General features: G+C 39.4%; 1 long non-coding RNA gene across 1 annotated transcript in view; it reads right to left on the bottom strand.

The window, feature by feature from the left end:
- Positions 1 to 9,879: 9,879 nt before the first annotated feature.
- The window catches only part of LOC107309695 (uncharacterized), an 88,182-nt gene continuing 80,281 nt past the window's right edge, over positions 9,880 to 17,780 (bottom strand). Inside the window, exons 2-4 of the long non-coding RNA XR_014942304.1 lie at positions 16,595 to 16,692; positions 13,548 to 13,665; positions 9,880 to 10,181 (exon numbers count right to left, since the gene is read on the bottom strand). This is a non-coding gene — a long non-coding RNA (uncharacterized LOC107309695). The remainder of the gene's footprint in view (positions 10,182 to 13,547; positions 13,666 to 16,594; positions 16,693 to 17,780) is intronic.

Genomic DNA, 17,780 nt, shown 5'->3' with positions numbered 1-17,780 from the left:
TTCATTCTCAGTATTACTGTGGGTAAGAACTGTCTACTTCAGAGGGCACTGTGGGGCTTAATTAATGTTTACCGTGCCTCAGGAGTTTTACCCACATAAAAGGTATAATAAGAACTATACCTAATTAACTTCCTACTAAAAAGAAAAGTTTCATGAAGTTTTAAAGCAAAACAGTGGGTGAATTTGTAAACTCCATTTATCTGAATCCCTGGAGTAGGAAAAGTTAGTGGGGTAAGTGGTAAAAAATCTTCAATTAATTTTCCTCCACCTGTGGGATTTAATTAAGATGTTAGCAAAAACCTGCAAGTTTCCTGTGGGTATTTCTTATTTAATTTTCAGTTTTATTGAGACAGGTCTTGCAGCTTAGAACAGATTTTTTTTAAGCCACAAAGAGACTAATTCAAAAATAGATGTTAGTTTATTAAAATAGAAATGGTCGCGGATCAAATTATCGAGACAAATTCAAGTTACATGCAGCACGTTTTATCCATTTGCATTCTTTAGTTTCCTTGCTTTGAATTTCCTTAAAAAGGACTGCTTAGAAACCCATAATATGTCTCATTGGCATAATTCAGCCCCATGTAGAGATATCTGATCTACCTGTGAAAGAGCTAACTCAAGTGTTGGAAGTGGCATAGCTCTGCTAGCTCAGAATTATATCTGAGTTAATTAGTCCTGGGGAGAAGCAGAATATATTAACTTCAGTGGAGCGCAATGTGAAATAGCAATACCCAAGCTACCTTCATTAGACATATCCTCAGAGGGTATATTTCAAGCTGAAAAGTAGGAAACTTTTAAAAGGACCCACAGCATTATGCGCTTCACCAAAAAGAAATACTTGCCTTTGCAGTCATAGTGCATCTATGCTAAGAGAAAGACCATTTCCATGCAGAGTACTACAGCCCATGACCAGACATACTCAATATCTTGTATTAATGTATCACTAATTTAAGTTTTCCCTCAACCTGTTAAACAAACCACTGTGGAGATAACTGAGAGCTGCAAAAGTCCCATTACCTTCAGGACTGATCACCATGTAGCATGTGGAAGTAAAAGGCTGTAGTGCAGAAGGCAACAGAGTGGATGGGCTCCAGCAGTGTGAGGAAGTAGGAAATGAACAAGGATTGATTGCATATGAAAAAAAGAGCTGTTACTGAGAAATTTCATTCTTTTTCTGGAGAGTGTGGGTGAGCTTTAGAAGCTAGAAGACTTGTTTCAAAACCCTATCAGGACTGGAAGAGGGTTATGTGCAGTTCTTAGTGTGACTCCTGCCTCCTGATCTTGCTCCCTCCCTGCACTTGCCCAGCTTTCTTAGCTTCTCTTCATCTCTCAAGAATTCACTCAGTGCTCCGTGCTTGTGACCTTTGTGAGACTGAAGAGATCTACTGGCTTTGAGGAAAACACTGGTAGAGTTCAGCTATGCTTGAACTCCATGAGAGGAGCCCAGTGAATGGGACTTCAAGCCACAGAACGATAAGTACTCAAGCTCCCCACCAAAACCCTGCTAATTCAGACAATTGAATACACCTATGGCAGTTAATGCTTAAGGCTAAGTTTTTCAAGAAAGGTTTAAAGGAATTAAACACCCAACTGCCATGTACTTTCTCATTCTAAGTGCTTTGCTGGACTGGGGCCAGAGTGCTAATCAACTTGCAGACCTGAACTCATAATGAGAAACTTAAATCCTAACTACTCCAGTGTGCTGTGCTGCTTCCCTTCTTGTTTGACTTGGGCCAAGAGCATGCAATAACATCTTTGGTTTTGGAATACTAAGGCTTCACAAGTGTTCTTTTACATCCTTTTGGACAAGTTTTTGTCTGATTTGCAGCACAGCCTGCAAGAATATATCCTCTAACATTTAGAACTCCAAAAAATGTGGTAATATCTGTCTAACACGACATCTGCCTAGCATTAAAACTGAAGAATTGGAACCATTTGTTTGATGAGCCACGTAACAAAGATGAAAATTCATTCTTAGAATATTGATGGGGAACTTCTTCTTTGTTTTTAATGAAATGACACATTTTAACAAAAACTTATGTCCAGCAGCATATATAAGCCTGTAGGCAGCTTATAAAATGTTTATAAAAATAAAACAGAGACTCATTAGAAGTCTTTGCGGGTAAAATGCAAATAGCCTAAGATTTATATGCTCTTTAGCAATATACAGGTGCTCTCAATGAAAAGAATCAACAGAAAACTTGAGGGCATTTATGCAAACTACATATTTCCCACCACATAATAGGATTTTTGTCCTCATATTTTATTTACATATAATTTGAGGCCACAAATAATTGGAGATTTTGCTGTAGAAATCCCTAGGGCAATGCAAAGCAGTCCATCATGGACTTACACATAGATTTCTTCAAGGCCTCCTCCCCAGTGACCAAGCAACCAATGTATGTAAGGACCCTTCATGCCAGTGTGGCAAAACTGATGTCTCTCAAATCATACCAGCTTGGATAGAAATCAACAGAGGAGATGATGTGAGCAAAAATTTGTTGAGAAGAATAAGTAAAACTAACACAATATGCCAGAGAGGACCCCAGTACTGCAGGCTGTTGTCAGACATGACAGAGTTTTTGCGGAGGTCATGCAGGCTGGCTGTGGATAATGGTGCAACTGAAGGAGATGGAGCTTCCCATGATTCATCTAGGCTGCTGGTAGATAAAAGTATGACAGATGGGAACAGACGAAATTTGTCCACAAAATGTGGACAAGTGGAAGTATAAATATTTTCTTCCAGAAAACACTTAAAAAGGTCACTCACTACACAACCCATTTGGTTTTAGACACAAATGTTAAAGGAAATAATTGGTGCTGCTTTACCACAGCCATTGTACTTAAGCAGTCACATGAGGCACTTTAGTTCAATGTAAAATTTCAAAACCAGGTTCTCCTCTGAAGATTCAGTGCATATTTTCTCTGCTTTCCTGTTAGTGTCCAATTCAGTACAATATTTCATGCTTCCCTCAGCAGGCTCAAAGCATAACTTCAAGTTCAGCTGATCAGCTGTCACATAGCAGTAGTTTCTTTTAGAGACCTTACTAATTTGTCATTTGCTCTTTGTTTATTCTATTAGCAAAATAAACATAACTGCAACAATAAAAATTAATTTTTATTAGTGGCTTGTAAAGAAGAAGTATTTATTTTTGACAATAATGAACCCAGGTTTATTTGTTTCTCAGTTATTCAGTACACATTTAAATGCCTTATTATAATGTCTCCCATTATAACTGGGAAACTAAAGTGTGTCTGTTAGAAACCAAGCAATGGTTATTTATGACTCACCTATAGGATTTTTTTGCTTCCATTGTTCCCATTTTATTTAGTACAATTAAAATACAAAAGACAATGACTATCCATAGCTCTTGACAAGTTACCAATTATTTAACATACAAGGCCAGAACAAAAGCTCAAGGAAATCAGAATTAAATTAACTTAGCCAGTTAGTAATTCAAAGCAGTAAAATATATTCTGTCCCATTTGTTCCCTCTATTCTTCCCCCAGAGCATTAGGAAATAGACAGTCTTTGCAGTACGCTTTAAAGGTCAAAAGATTGTGCTTAAAACTTTTCATCTCTTTAAACTGAGGGGCCTTGCACTTGCATCCATCCCTCTGGTGGCACCAAGAATGGTAATGTCAGCAAAATGAGAAAGAAGCGGTAAAGCAGGACTTAACAACAACTTGCAATCCAGACAAGGAGCCAATCAGTAGCCAAAAATCACAGGACATGGATCTTTCATGCTTGCAGAAAAATGCTGTTGCAGAATCCCAACCAGCTGATTGCTGGCTCAGCAGAGCCAGTAAAAAAAACGGCGGAGGCTCCGTTAGTGGAAATAAAATCACACCATCAGTAAGGGTATAGGCTTGTTGTTGGTTTTGTTTTTTTTAAATTTTGGCCATTGAATAAAATAAAATCAAACACAGACTCCCAAAGTAGCCACTACAGAATTCAGAACTCAAGCAAAGCTGTTTTATTTTTATCTAGAACTCTGCCAACCAAACAACCCATACGATTTCAAATGTTTCATTGTATAAATTGTTTCACATCAATTAAAAAGTGTTTCTGTCTTTTTTAGTAGTCTTTATAAAAAGGAAAGTGTTGGACAAGACCAAGAGAGACCACAGCACCACGGTGCATCCCCCCTCTTACTGTCACTTGGCACTCAGCAGAATGCCCAGCTCCCAAACCACAGGGTGCCCAAGAAAAGGAATGCTTGCCCTGATCCTCATGTCAACATTTCACTTTGTTTAAAATAGCTTTAAAAACCAGCAGAACAAGGCCCAGACTCATGATGTTTTGCATCTTTTGGTGAACACCAAAAGGTCACAGGCTCTGGAGCCATCCTCTCCCAGTGAGTACTCGTGAAACAAACTTGTGTATCATGTGGTACACGATGCAGAAATCCCTTACTCAGAGCATAGTGGTGGAGTCAGCTGCCAGGCTGATGGGCTGATGCATTCAGATCTCCTGGGACAGAAGGTATAGCCAAACACAAATCACGCACAGGCTGGATGAGCGCTCTGATGGTGAGGGACTGGGAGGCTACCATCTCCACTCTCACACTTAACCCTGAGGAAGTAAATCTCTATGCATCTACCACCTAGGAAAAAAAACCAACTAAAAATCTTAAACAGCTCTACAGATGTGGATTGAATTCAAGGATATTTACAGGCCAGCTAAAGCTGCATTTCTCAGTGAATAATCTATTTGCTGGTAATAAATGGACTAACCTTAACAGAGAGCCAGCTTCTTCCTGCTGCTGGAATAAACAATTCCACTTTCTCCCTGGGGCAGGAATCACACCCACATGCTTCCAGACTTCCTTCCTGAATTACCTCCTCAGTCAGTGACCATCTCTGATGAGAGGGGCCACACCTGAGAGTGGTATCTGTAAACACCCACTCCCCTTTCACAGACTGCCTTTTGTTGTACTCTGATCTCTACTGAATGACCCGCTGTGGTTTGTGCCAGCCTCAGCTCACAGCCATGGCTGCTGGTAGTGCTTCTGGGACAAATTCACATGTCTGAAAGAAACCGTGATCTCCTGGAAACATCTTTCAGGAGAAAATGCAAATCAGCTATCGTGACCACTTCAGTGTGTTTAGTTTTTAATTCAAGAGATAACAACTTCAGGGGTCCCACTACATACTAATTACATTTTGCTTGTCCAAACTCAGACAAAACTTTCTAACCAACCTATCCTATTTCTTCAGGTTTTTGTCTCACAAAATATGCAACTGATGTACACTGAGACCTTTAGAGGAAACAAATGGAAAGTGCAGAACCGGAGTGAGCTCTGTGGGCTCCCTTTCCAGGAAATATCCCTGTTCGTGCTACTGAGGTGTCAGATTAGCAACACATATTCTCTTGGAGAACAGCTGAAAAGCAGCAGAGAAGCCATTGCCCAGATTCTCCTTGCAGGGCCATGGGCGTAAAATACAGCCAACTTCAGTTGTGTAGCTCTGATAACATCATCCTGCCATGGTAAGTCAGTGCCAACATGTCATCCAGGGCAGGTAGAAAGATACGTGCCGCACATCACTCAGCATATGGATTTTTAACGGGGAGAGAAAGAATTTAGCTCTTCTCTGAAGTCAGTTTATGTTCATTGCTCTTTTAATTAAGTCAGGGTGTCATTTTCCCAGACCTAAGTGAATTAGAGATACAGTGGTTTCAGTGAAAGCTGAGAATAACTTCTCTGTGATTCATTAGGAGGATGACAGAAGAATGAAAGGTTTAGTAGGCCTGCTTCTCACAATGCGTTTACACATCCAAGAACGAAATGTTAAAATAGATTCAAGAGCCTATTGCTTGATAGAAAATTCTGTTCCCGAAAGCTTCTTCACAATGTTAATTCACCAAATATTGTATATCTTCCCAGCCTTGGATGGAGTAAAGAAACAGAAACAATATGTAAGTTCTCAAAATGGTCATTTTCTGTAAGGCTGTGACTACAGCTTTGGGAGGTATTTTTAATTATTATTTCTTTATTACAATAAAGAACAGCATTGAAATGGTGAATTTTCCCACAGAAACCAGCACTGTCTGAGCATTATACTCAGTTTAATATCTGTAGCAGCATCTACAGCAACGTGTAGCCAAAGTTAAGACAACTTGTAAAAGAAAACTCAATTAAGTGTTTAATTTGGCACTTGTAACTAAATTAAATGCCATGGCTATGCTTCAATGAAGTATATACAGGAATTGGCTCAGAAGACCTACTGTTAAACAGCCACCTTTGCCAGGTTTAGTGACTCAGTATTACTTGTTTCCTGGCTAAGATTAACTTCTGATTTTATGGATTTTTTAAAATTATTATTATTATTTTTTGCTTTGTTTTTCCACTGTAATCAGCAGAGATAAACAATGTCAAGGAAACAATCATTTAGACCCTCCCTGGTCAAAACTGCTTTAGAAAAGAGGCATTTTGCTATGGTGAGGGCTGAATTTGGCACAGGGAACACAGTTTTCAGTAATAGATCATTCTGTTTAAAAAAATAGATTGGAAATTATGGACGTCCAAAGTTTTAATATTTAATTCTATACTTCATCTCAGACTCCTCAGCATTCAGTAAGGGGTTTGTTCAACACTAGTGGGATGCATAAAGATTAATACCAACCAATTGCCTCTTGAACAAACTTGGATTTGTTTCTATGCTGGTGTTTTCTGATTGCCAGGAAGCAGATTCTGCAAGACAGCTTCCTTTTGCCTCCCACCAGGAAATAATAGAATATTTTTATGTGTTAAAATTTGGCTGAAGGATTCTAAGAAGGTGGCCAGATAAGAAAGATTTCTTTCTCTCTTTTTTTCCAGTGGTTTTATTTCTAACTTTACCATGATGTGACTGGAAACTCATTTTAATAACTTGTGAAAAAGATCACTAGGGCTACAACTACAGACAGTTTCCTGCTTTTTTTTTTAATTTTTATATTTTTACAATTAAAGTCAAACCAGCCTCTTGGGGAAATTTTCCACCATATTATTCTTAAAAGCTTCAAGTTCTGCCTGTTAGTGCCTTCACTTGCAGAGAGCCTGACTGTCCTTGGCCCAGGATGTGTACAGAAAGAAAGCTGTGCTTCTAATAAGATGTCTGGTTGGTTCTCACATCAAAATATCTAAGTCTCTCAGGTTTACAGCAGACATTGAACTGCTATTCCCACAGTGAGGAACTATTAAGCACTGCTTACTCCATGACCAACAGCATAAAATATTCACACTAGTTTCTGTTTCCCCAGGGACAAGATTATTTGCATTAAAGCACATAACAGAGAGAAAACTGCCCACACTTTATCAATAGAGAGCAGATTTGTACTTGCTAGTACAGATATTTCTATTTGGCTTAAGCTTAATTCCAACATAAGACCTCTGCTTTCCACCTCACCTATTTTCTTTCTTTTCATAGGAGACTGCATCTCAGTTTCACAAGCAAAGATCTCAGGATATGATCTAGCTTTCCTGACAAACAGTGAAAGCCTCCTTTTACATATCCATAGCTCTTCTTTCTCTAAACTTATCTTAAATCACCCCGATAACTTTTTAGGTTAGCTAAGGAAAGGATGGGGGACTGCCTTGCTCTGCTCGTCTTCAAACAGAAGGACTCAAGCTGTGAAATTGCCTAGTATAGCTCAAGCCCTTTTCTTCTGCTTACTCAACGCTCCAGCTTCTGGTGGGTATCATTGCTACCACCATCCTCTTCCAGGGCAGCACAGCCCTAAGATGCCCTCACATTCATGAGCACCACAAAAATAAAAGTGCTCTATTTGAAAGCATTTTACACTTTAGGAAAATTCTGTGTGACTTTCATCACTTTCAGCTGGAGGGTTTGGAAGTCAGATGGCTGACTTGGAGCAGAAGGCTTCAGCTCTATGTCTCCTTGACAGTCATTGAGAGAAATAGGTAAGTTCTGGTGGCAAATCATGATATTTGAAGAGAGTTGTTTAAATAAGATCACACAAATTGCCTTCCCTCCTTCAGCTAAGGAACCAAAGGTGACTGGTTCAGATTTTGCAGAACATCTTGGAAATTTTTGAGAGGAATCCTCTGTGAATTTTCTGCCTCGTCTCAGAAAACACACATGAAAGTGATTAGTGTGTAATGTCATGAGTCGATGTAATTGCAGCTGCAGCAGGGTATGCTCACATGAGATGCAGTTTGGAAGCAAGCCTGGCAACAGCCCACGTAATGAGGTGGCATCCCTACTGCTGCAACTGACCTAGGAAGGCTGAGCTGTGAGAACATGGCATCCCTCTACAGAGCCCTACCTCTACAAAGACACACAGCAAGATGAGCTCTGACCTCTTCCTTTGGAGTTAATGTCTACTACACCTCTGTGGAAATCAGATATTTACACATCAAAATTTCTGTTTGATGAGAGTCTGTCCAGAAACATATTTATAGGCATGAACATAATAAGAAATACCACCTTGCTTATTAATCATCGTTGAGTATAGCTCTATTGGTATCCCACATTCATGGCTGCAGTATTTAGGAAGCTGCTTGATACTGAAGTCAGCAGCGCTTCTGTGCATACTGCATTATTCACCTGCTCAGGTGAGGGAGAGCACTGCTTGTTGTCCATCTGCTTCAGAAGACAGTGAACTCAAGAAAAAGAAAAGATCAAGTTTACGCTGAACATTTACACAAGCTCTGCTCAGACTTCTGGAAAGAGGAAATATGTAAAGAATTGTCATTTCTAAGTTGACATTACATTCAGAACATCCACATACATAAACTGAACATTCTGTAACAGTCTGATACTTGCATTTTCCTATTTGTGCCTCACGAAAGTCTTCCACTACAAAAAATGGTGGTGTGTTCTTAACAGTAGATATAGATTCATGGTTTGGATCTTAATTAATCCTTCCCATTTCTCTCTCATGGTTTATTATGTCATCCAGATTTCACTCTGAACCATCTACTCTTTTCCACATGTTCTTAGCAGGAAATGTGCATGAATTTAGAAACACAGCAAGACATACGATATTCAGCAATAAGATAATTTTTAAGACACACAAAAGAAAAAACCCATATGAAAGTTCTATCTGGCTTCCAACCTCACTCAGTCAATCAAGACAGCCGGTATTCCTTAATTTGATACTTTTAGTAACAGTAAGGAGTGTCTTGCTTTTCATTTCTTTAACTGCAGCTGAGATTTTACCATGGGTACATAATTTGGGAGTATTGCTTTATGTTTGCTCACAGCTAAGCCTTGTATTAATATTCAGAATCATGTGGTGGTTTTGGTGCTGGCTTTTTTTTAGCTTTATGCAGATAAAAGTACACAAGGCTTTAAAGAAAAGCCTTTGTATTTTGAGATTCAGTAAATATAGAGTTATGTGAGATGCCACAGCTTGTTTTGTGAATTACATTACAGATGTTATGTATATATCAAATTACATGATGTAACTGTCTCAAAACCGAAACGTTATACACATGTCACATCAACAAGAAAACTGCAGATGATGTACAGGTAATTGTCTGAACTCAGAAAGATGATCCCCAGATATTTTTCTCATTAAGAGTGAGCCAAATAGACTGCTGCAGACCTTGAGCCTTCCTCTGCTGTGACCCTGTGTAGGAAGATGATGGAAGAATAAGAAAAAAAGACTTTTCTTGTGTAGAAAAGACAGAGAAAACCCACCCTCCATAGCCCTGTGTGTTCCTGAAGCATGAGTGATGGCAAAGGAGAAGGCAAAGGGAAAAGCAGAAAGGTCAGATTATTAGAATTATATAAGCCATTTTCACACCCCAAGTCAATCAGGAGTGTTTCATAAATCTGTTTAGTCCCATAAAGCTTGGCAAAAATACAATGCATTTAGTGTTCTTTTCCATAAGGAAAAGAAATTGCATCCTTTAAAATAGGAAACTGCAATTTTTAGGAGGAAAAATGTTCCTTTTTATTTATTTTTTATCACATACAGTCAATATTTTATTTCATACACTCCTTTGCAAGAGGATCAATTTTTAGTATTAAAGCCCTCCAAAAACATCAGTTCAGAAAGATGGTGTTAGCAGTATCTATCTGTCTTTGCTTGGTGATGATGGGGCTTCACATAAGCAACCAGCAGTCTCCTGAATGGGGAAGTTTGTTCCAGAGTCTCCATGGAATGTACTGTCTGGAGGGAGCAGGAAGGCTGGAGCAGGAGGTAGGAATGGATCTTCTGTACTCTGTCCCTGCCCCAAAGAAGTAAAATGGGGTTAGTCTGTGTTGCTTCCTGAAAGGATTCATCATGGTCATTAATAGAGCTACATTCCTTCTGTTTGTAGGGCCAGATGTCAGAGCGGACATTAGAGGATGTGTCAGGCAAAGCATCCTGCCTGCTCCCCAGTCCTGTCTCTGTCCCAGATAGAATCATGGAATCACAGAATCACCATGGATGGAAAGGACCTACAAGATCATCCAGTCCAACTGCCCACGTGTCACCAATAGCTCTCACTAAGTCATGTCCCTCAAACAACATTTAAATGTTCCTTGAACACCTCCAGGGTCAGTGACTCCATCACCTCCCTGGGCAGCCCATTCCACTGCCTGACCTCTCTGTCAGAGAAGTAGTATTTCCTAATGTCCAGCCTGAACCTCCCCTGGTGCAGCTTGAAGCCATTCCCTCTATTCCTATCACCAGTTACACAAGAGAAGAGGCCGACCCCCAGTTCTCTATAATCTCCCTTCAGGTAGTAATAGAGAGCAATAAGGTCTCCCCTGAACCTCCTCCAGACTCAAAAATCCCAGCTCCCTCAGCCTCTCCCCTTAAGACTTGTTCTCCAGATCAGCTTAGTTGCCCTTCTCTGGACACACTCAAGGGCCTCGATGTCTTTCTTGTAGTGAGGGGCCCAAAACTGGACACAGTATTCGAGATACAGCCTCACCAGTGCTGAGTACAGGGGGACAATCACTTCCCTGCTCCTGCTAGCATCACTATTTCTGATACAAGCCAGAATGCCACTGGCCCTCTTGGCTACCTGGATACACTTCTGGCTCATGTTCAGCCAGGCATGAACAAATACCCCCAGGTCTGTTTCCTCTACTCAGTCTTCCAGCCATTCTGCCCCAAGTCTGTAGCATTGCCTGGGGTTGTTGTAGCCAAAGTGGCCCAGCACTTGAACTTGTTGAACTTATCCCACTGGCTTCATCCCATCTATCCAGCCTGTCCGCATCTCTCTGTAGAGCCCCGCTACCCCCAGGCAGATCAGCACTTTCTGCCAACTTGGTGTCATCTGCAAACTTACTGAGGGTGCACTCATCCAGGTCGTCTATAAAGATACTGAAAAGGACAGGCCCCAGCACCAACCCCTGGGGAACACCATGACCAGTCAACAGCTGGATTTAACTCCATTCACTACCACCCTCTGGGCCTAGCCCTCCAAACAGTTCCTTACCCAGCAAAGAGTGTTTTACCTCCCCCATAGTATTAAATACTCACAGAAAATACCTAAGGCTGAACACTAATTTAGAGCCTACTAAGACCACTGGAGGCAAAACATAACTATTTTAGCTGGAGAGATCTGCCCATTAAACTCATGTGCAGTGAGATTTTGTTTCAGGGCCATAAGCAGATCGTATTTATGATTGAGGTCATCAATTCTGAAACTGTCTTCTGCAAACAGTTCTTTGTGGGACAAGGCTAAATGACAAACAACCAATCCAAAGTCCCCTGTCACCATTACATTGCAGCATTGTGGGAAATTGGGTTCTGGACATTCTGTGAGAGATTTTAAAAGATTTTCATGCCATCTTATTTTCCCACCCAAAATCAGTCTGAGCCTTGGAAGGATGAGTCTGTGTTAGCAATCTTAAGAACTACATTCACTATCACAGCCAGAATTTGTTTTTCTCATATTAAATCAGCCTTGTATTCCAGACAAGGTAGATCTCATTTACATGTCTGTACAGAAGTGAAATGCAAGCTCGAGCTGAAAGCATCTATGCTGCATAGTTCTTTGGACTGTGGTATGTAGAAAATTCTATTTTTTTCTGATGATAATTTTGGTAATTGTAATTCTGTAGTATATTTGTACCAGGTCTGTAATTTTAAGCTACCCATAGGCTAACATGGCAATCCAGTAGGTGTATAAATCAATGTCTGTGACAGGTGTGGGCCACTGTAACAAATCTTCTATACTTCAAATTAGTCATAAGTGCATGCCTTTCACTAAGCAGCCTCTCACTCTCATAAAAAGAATAAGGTGACCATAGAAATCAGTTAAAATTTAGTTTGCTTACATAAAATGACAGACATTTTCGAATCTAGTTGCTAATAGTGAATTCAACAAATAGTCAACAATTTTTAATTGTTATTAAAAGGAAATGTTTGCATCTCAGTGATGCTACCTCTCATGTTAAACACTTCAGATATTATTTTTTTCCCCCTTTGCACATGGAGAATGGAAAGTTCAAATATTGTTCTGCATGCGTCCTGGCAAAGCTGCTGAACAGCAAACACCCTCAAGTTCAGCCAGTGCTCCATTCCTCCGTTCCGTAGGGAGTTCCTGTTTCATGTGTTTTTCATTTTAAGTTCTGCCTTCTTGAATGCTGTTTCCTCTCTTTTGGTTTTCACCAAGGTCAAAGAAATCTTTAGCAAATAAAGAATGTGAACATCCAGTCATCTACTGGAAATGTGCCCATCCAGTGACTAAATAATAAGTTAATAGGTTCAAGGAGCAGTTCTCCATGTACTGAGTGGAGCACAGCAACCTCATCTGAGCTCTTCTTCACAGCTAAGTAGAGAACACTTATGGTCCTTTATTTTCATTATGCACTGCTAGGAAATCAAATTTTGGCAAAAAGAGACACTCCCAAAGCTCTGGGTCAGAGGACAGGATATAGACAATCTTTGTTAACCTTCACCTGCCTGCATTCCGTCTGAGCTGTGGAGGACCTCAGAGTAAAAATGGTGGAGTTGGAAGCCCCAGCTAGCAAAAAAAAAAAGGTTCATATTCTGATATTATTATGTGAAAATCACAAAGACTACATTTCTATGTGACCTATTTGGAAGGTTCAGGGGATACACAGTGACTATTGCCTATTAAAAGAAAGATCACGATTCAATAATAAAATTTACTAACTCCAGACAGATGTGCTACTGAAGTGCCCAAAGATCAAAAGTTTCTAGCCAGCAGGACTTGTTAAAGGTGATGATGGGGGATGCATTATTAATGGAGATAATTTGCCAGAGAAGTGGCATTTGTGGGGATGGAGTGAGTCAAATGGTGTAGCAAAGCAGCCACTGGTATTTCTTACAAATACCCGATTATTTTTTCATCAAAAGTAGAATTCTAGCGTATGCTAGTCTTTGGATGATTATACCAAGCTGTGTGTCTGAGCTCAGTGAGAGCTGTGAAAGTAGGTGGATCCAGAAGAGTTCTATTGGATTATTGGCTCCAATCTCCCACACTGCAATCCCTTCCATTCACTGATGAAGTTCTCTTTTAACAGAATATTTGGGTTGATGGATGGGTGTTGTAGATGTATTGCTCTTCTGGTTAGAAATTTCATTTCCAGTTGAAGTACTGGAAGTGTCTCAAAATGGCACTGATACTTACTTCTGGTGAAATTCCCCACTGATACACTTGAGGACTACATTCTTGTTCTCTGCAGGCACATCATACAGTGTCATCTGGAGATCCAATAGTCCATCCTCAGGTCTTTTTTCAAAACTTCCTGCTTGGGGAAAAATTATGAGTCCTGAAGTGCCTGACCTCACCTTTTGGGTTATTCAAATTCATCCCGCTTCTATTATTCCAGTCCTAAAGCTTATCCAGTTCTTCCTGTATACTGTCCTCCTCCACATTCACACTACATATTGCAGTATCAGAAAATGTCAGGAGCATAGTCCTACTTCTTCTGCCAAAGTTGTTAAAAATGTTAAATAGCATTAGTCCCTAGATACATCTTGGAAGAACTCCACTAGTAACTTCCTTTCAGTTTGGTATTTCTCTTTTCAACATGATCTTTCATTTTTTTTCCACCTCACAATTCTTCCACTAATCCAAATTTTCTCCAGTTTAACAAGCAATTTCCTATGCAGCACTGTGTCAAAACCTTTCCTAGTAACTGTGTTGCTTCTTCTTCTCTTACTAATAACACTGAGCTGTCAGATTATTCCAGCATTTTCCACCCATCCTAAAATGAGTGGCATTTTATTCCATTCTCATCTTCATATCTTTATCTGTTTTTCCTCTAAAGTGCACTTCAAAACTTTACTTATTTCTGAAGTCAGACATGTGGTTGCCCAGACTTTTTCTCATTTAAATTAACTTAGATCCAGAGTTTCGTTTTTTTCAGAGAAGAGCTATCACGTACAATAATGACATCCAAAATCTTTGTTAGCAGACTTGCAGTTTCTTAAACTAGTTCTTTCATAGCTCTTCTAGGATGTGCCTCTACTGCAAGCTGACTCAGTCACATTAATCTCTTTAGTGTTTTGCGTCCACCTCAGATGTGGTTAATTCCATTTCCATTCTCATATTCCCATTAGCAATGCAGCCTTGTTTGACATCATCATCCCTGTTGAAAACTGAGCCAACGTATTCATCTTGGGGCCATATCCTTATTATCCTTAACTTCAGCACCATGTTCTCTGAGCAGTGGCTATAAATCATCTTTTTGTTTGTGTGGCTAAAATAATCTCTATTTGATTTAGCTGTGTTTGAAAAATCCAACTTAGCTGGTCTTTTGGCAATTATTTTATCCATAGACTTCCTGACCTCTAAGGCTTGATTGCATTACTCTATTTTTCCGTTCTTCATGGGATGTCTACTTGTTCCTAGGAAGCTATTTTTGAACACCCATTTAGGTCTGTACTTCTCCCTTTGATTTCAGTGTAGGCCTGAGAAAATTCGGTACCTTTGTCAATCAGAAATTGCAGAAAACTTTCACATTTAACTCCATGAGTTTCCCAGTTCATCAAACTGCATTTTTTGAGATTATAAACAATAGGTTCAACTTAAAGTAGAACTACTTGTATTTATCTTCACATTTAATTTAAAATCAATCAGGGTCTGTTGATAAAAGCCTTCTGGTACAACCAGTTCTTCTCTGACATCCAAATTAGACTTCAAACCTGCATCTAATTGAGTTACCCGTATCAAGTTTAAAGACTACTTGGAGAAAAAAGACTGTCAGCTATCTTGGAGGTTAAAAAACTCCAAAAGAAACACAATTCTTGGTAACATTTCTAACTCTTCAAGTATTGTAGAGATTCCTAGCCAACATGTGAGTCGTCGCAATTCTGTGGTACTTTGCTGAAACCAGTTGAACTACACAAATCTAAGCAGATTCTTTGTCATGACAAACCAGATCAGACGCATGACAAGCACAACACAATGTTTTGAACTACAGAGCTTGCTGAACTGCCTCATTCTCTGCAAGCTTTCACATCCCAGAAAGACTTTTATGGCACCATTTATAAGCCTTATCCCCTGGAGCATCAAATGAGGACACTCCTATCACTCCTGCTGCCATTGAAAAAGCATCCCATGTAATTTATTGTCTTTCATTTGCTTGCAAAAAAAGAAATAGCAGGGAAGTTTCATTAAGTAGGTGGGGAAGCTGAAGGCCCTTTTCACACTCACATGTTTTTTCTTTGTTGCTGTTTGTACAGGTGCAGTGAAAAAGACTCTGAGGGTGTACCCATAAATACAAGACTTGAGAAATGCCACTTTAAGTTGTTTGAAATCAAAGGTTTTGGTAGCTCATAAACAGGGAGATTTTTTTTCCTTAGGTTGGAAAATCTAAATATAAGAAGCCACCCTCATGTACAACTACATTCAGTGTAAACATTTAACTATCATTAATGTGGCTTACCTTTGTGGATTATGAGAACAGGCTCCTTTCATTTATGTTGACTAAAAGTTCAATGGTGAAAAAGAACAAGAAGGATTTTCATAACAACCATCATATTCATAAGTTCAAAGAAAAGTAACCAATGAGGATGTCAGGAAACCCATATTTCATTCAAACTGACCAATTTAATACTTGCGGTAAGCGTACTTCCAGACTAGCATCTGGAAATCTTAAATGAACAGAGATAGACATAGACACCCTTACACTCTGAGAAATAATTACGTTTGGAATACAAAAACATTTGTAGACCAGATCATCAGCTGTTATAAATCAGCATAGCTCCAGTCATTCCAAGAAAGCAATGCCAGTTTATGCTAGAGTTAAAGTGCTACCTGGCTCCTGCAGATTTCTTTTGTGATTAATTTCAGCCCAGTCTTTGCTGGAACATGCTTTTGGACCAATCTTCCTGAACCATTACTTTTACAAATTTCGCTTATGCTATTGGACTGCTGCCTACAGCACACCCTTCCGTATTAAGTCTGCTTTTCTGCAACAGAAAGCTCGAGGCTCACTTTTTGGTTGCTTAATGTGTGTTTGTGTTTAAATGTTAAATTAAAAGCAAAACAAAACCAAAGTTTTTGCTAAACAGGCATTTTTTCACTCTTGACTCTTCTCTGTGAACTGATGGCAACTGACTTGATTATTCTTTGTTAATCTTTACATAGACTATCCAGAACACAGCTGATTTTGTATCTTCCATCACTTGAACACCCCAATATCTCAATGAATTTAAAAGAAGTTCTACCTCTCAGTAGCATGGAAGTGTTGATGGAGCTTTTTCAAGGTGCCTTTGGTAGGACTTAAGCTGACAGCTGGTGCAATCTCACTCTGGCTGTCCCCCATCTGCATGAATCATAGAATCATTGAATCAATATTGGAAAAGACCTCTAAGATCATTTAATACAACTGTCAACCCATCACCACCACACCAACTAAAACACATCCCGCAGTGCCAGTTTTTGAACACCTCCACAGACGGTGACTCCACCACCTCCCTGGGCAGCCTGTTCACAATACCTCACTGCACTTTCTGAGAATAAATTTCTCCTAATATCCAACTTGAAGTCTACAAGTATTCAAAGACACCAGTGATTTGTTAACAGCCTTTAAGTGTTGGCAGAGACTCGTTTCCTTCAGGATATCCTTGGAGATATTTCAGATTTGACAAAATATAACCCTGATCTGATTTCAAAGTTGTATGTAAGTTCAAAGTTGGCCCTTCTTTGAGCAGGGGGGTGGATCAGATGGTGCCTTCTAACCAGGATTATTCTGAGACAGCAGATGCCACTGCAGTCACTAGGAGCTCTTCCTTGAACAGACTTGTTATCTAAAAAAATCTGAGATTTTCTGCTCAGCATCCACAAATATTTGGAACTTTTCAAAAAATATTGTATTTAAGTACTCTCTGTAGAGTAGGACAAAAAATACAAATACGACTCACGCGTAGGGACTAAAGATGGTTTGTGAATCACCCAACTATGATTTGCAGAAGCATTAGAAAATACCGACAAAACCAGAAATACTGTACTCAAACCAGAGCTTGGATAATGCAAAGAGACAGAGGTCTTCATGGAGCTGTGAGTTTTAAAACAAAGACTGAAAGCTCTTTCATTAAACAGTGTCTATATTGTATAGTTCCTTTGAAGCATTGCTCTCTGTATGGAAGGTAGTATGTCTTCATGTAATTTTTAGTGATCTTTAACTCTTTATTTTGTTTCTATTAGCATTTACCTTTGGAAACCTAGGATTTGGCAGGCCACTGTTACCCACCACATATAATTTTACATAAAAATTGAATAGTCTTCTAATATTGCAATATTTGGTCAAATAAGGCTTAAGGCTCTGGAAATGGAAGTCTGGAAGCCTACGATTACAGCAGATGCCTTGTGACTGAGTCACAACCAGTGACTAGTATTGACAAGATACTATGA

The sequence above is a fragment of the Coturnix japonica genome, chromosome 1 (genome assembly GCF_054131305.1).
Source record: "Coturnix japonica strain WE chromosome 1, WE-NBRP24, whole genome shotgun sequence".
Taxonomy (NCBI): Eukaryota; Metazoa; Chordata; class Aves; order Galliformes; family Phasianidae; genus Coturnix; species Coturnix japonica.
This window is presented reverse-complemented; position numbering and strand designations above follow the sequence as displayed.